At 40.2% G+C, this 2,545-nt stretch overlaps 1 protein-coding gene across 1 annotated transcript in view; it reads left to right on the top strand.

The window, feature by feature from the left end:
* BIRC6 (baculoviral IAP repeat containing 6) overlaps window positions 1-2,545 on the top strand; it is a 159,039-nt gene that overhangs the window by 17,022 nt on the left and 139,472 nt on the right. The window lies entirely within an intron of this gene.

The raw sequence follows: 2,545 nt of genomic DNA, 5'->3' as shown, positions 1-2,545 counted from the left end.
TCTCACCAGATTGGCTTTGACTGCAGTGACCTTAGTCTCTGGCATGCTGTGTAGCTTTTTCCAGTACTGCTTTCCTGGAACCAGGAACTGTTTTGCCAGAAGGAAGGCTGTGATTTATTTGAATGAATTTATTATTCTTATGTTGTGTTTGTATTGCCCACCAGGTTCTTGAATCCATGCAAATTGCAGGTTTTAAATTAACAATGTTTTGATTGTGTTACCTGTTTTTTGAGGGAAGTATAATGATGCTAGTTTCCAATTTGTCTCTTTTGTGATAACTGAGTAAGTCAGTGTCAGCTTTCATATCTTCTTGGTAGTGCAACAGAAGCATTTATTGCTTCTGTCAAAGTGATGCAAGCGCAGAAACCTTTGGATAAACTGCTACTTGAGATGTTTGCTCCCTGGCTAGAATTAGAAAGCACTGGAGGAGTCACTCTTTGAGCCTGGTGCTGCAAACAATAGTAGTAACACCAAAAAGAAATGAAGCATTGACTTTTGCGCAGATTTTTTTCACTTGCACTTGACTATTGGAACTACGGTATCATTGAAAAAAATAATGAAGCATGCATCCTGAGAAAGTCATCTTTGGATGTTCTGTGAGAGGAAATGCCTCCTTTGTGATACAGAGGCAGAACCATCTACAGCGTTTTGGAAAAGTGCATACGGAGAGGCTAATACTGTACAAGTGAAGTTCATGGTAAACTTCTTTACAGAACCTTTATAAAAATGAGGAAGTGAGATCTCAAGTTTAGCACAGACTTTTTCTTGGAAAAGTGCTGGAATCTTTCAGGGATTCAGGGATTATGACTCTTCTCTTGTATGGAAAAATTGGTAAGGATCTTTTTGCTCCTGAGCAGTAAACAAAGTGATAAACAAAGTGAGGTTTGACTTACTACCGAATGAAGCTGTCAAGGTCTGTGTTTTCTAATGTGTCTCTAATTCTCTTTGAAGTCTGAGGAAAATTGCTTATTTATGAGCTGTTTAATTTCAAGGAAACTCATAAGTGTTATTTGCTAGAACTATTTTTTCCCGCCTCCACTTCTGAGGTCTCCTTGGGACGTACTGTTCTACACCAAGGGTGTGTGGGTTGAGGCTGAGAGAGGGGAGGTACAGGCTTCTTAGTGGATCTCAATTAGAAAAGACCCACCAAGAAATGGCTTAGTAAAATAGCTGTTTTACAAAGATAGAATAAAAAGATAAATACAGATAATGAGAAAATCTCCCATCCCTTCAGATCCTGGGAATGCTACTTTTGTACAACATTACCCTGACCTGGGGTGGATTTTCCCACAGCACAATGCATTGATCCTGTCCACAGAGTTGTTCTGACTGTTTTGTTCATTTAAGCTATTATATTCCTCTTGTTACTCTGTCTTCATTAAAGAGTGAGTTTGTTAAGCCATTTGTTGTCAGGCCTTTCTTAGTGAAATATCAAAAAAAACCCAAACTGTACGAGTTCTCTCTGTTCCTCAGATCTTTTCTCTGTGCCTCACACACTCTGCCTCCCCGTGCCTCTCTATCACTCTCTGTTTCACTCTCTTCACCCCTCACAGTGCCGGACATATATGTTTTATCTTGGAGTTTTATTACATTTTTATTCTCAAGTTTGTTTGTTTTGAATTACCTGGATATTTTGCATAACAGGGTTTGTCATCATGTTAGTCAGATGCTGAAGGTCAGTCTAATAATGTTTCAGAAAAATCACATAAGGCCTATGCTTGGATTTGCCTCTGGATTTGAATCCTACTGATTTGACTTTTTGTAACTTCTGAAACTGGTAACAGCTCTTCTCATCCCACACCCCCCCCCCCCACCCTTATGTAAAGTTAAAGTTAAACATTCCTTCTCATTGACTTAGAGCCCAAGTCGAAGGAGGAGCGGCTGAGAGAGCTGGGGTTAATTAGTCTGGAGAAAAGGAGGCTCAGGGATGCCCTTATCCTTCTGGACAACCACCTGAGAGAAGATGATTGTAGTGAGGTGTGGGTTGGCCTCTTCTCTGAAATAACAAGTGGCAGGATGAGGGGAAATGGCCTCAAGTTGCTCCAGGGGAGATTTGATCTTAGGAGAAATGTTTTCACAGAAAGGGTTGCCAAACACTGGAACAGGCTGCTCAGGGCAGTAGTGGAGTCACTATATCTGGAGGTATTTAAAAGATGTGCAGATGTGTCGTTCAGAGACCTGGTTTAGTGGTGGACTTGGCAGTGCTGGGTTAATGGCTGGACTTGATGATCTTAGCAGTCTTTGGTTCTATGACGTCTCTGTAAATGATACTGATCTATGAGTTGATCTGTGCAGATCTGTAGTGGTGAATAATGGGCAACCTCCTTGAACGATTTTAAGCTTCCATCAATACATTGTGTCCACTGAAAATTTTGGACTTTGCTCTTTTGTCTGTTTACCTGATCAGTGTTTTAATTCTAAGTTTGATGAAATAATGCGGAGAGCTCCTTAGTTAGGAGAATTCAGAGAAATTAGTTTAATTTTCAGTTTTGAGATACTGAATTTTAAAAGGGAATTTATGCACTCTGTACAGATGAGGTCGTGT

Source organism: Corvus brachyrhynchos, unplaced genomic scaffold (assembly GCF_000691975.1).
Source record: "Corvus brachyrhynchos isolate BGI_N302 unplaced genomic scaffold, ASM69197v1 scaffold70, whole genome shotgun sequence".
In the NCBI taxonomy this organism is placed as follows: domain Eukaryota; kingdom Metazoa; phylum Chordata; class Aves; order Passeriformes; family Corvidae; genus Corvus; species Corvus brachyrhynchos.
This window is presented reverse-complemented; position numbering and strand designations above follow the sequence as displayed.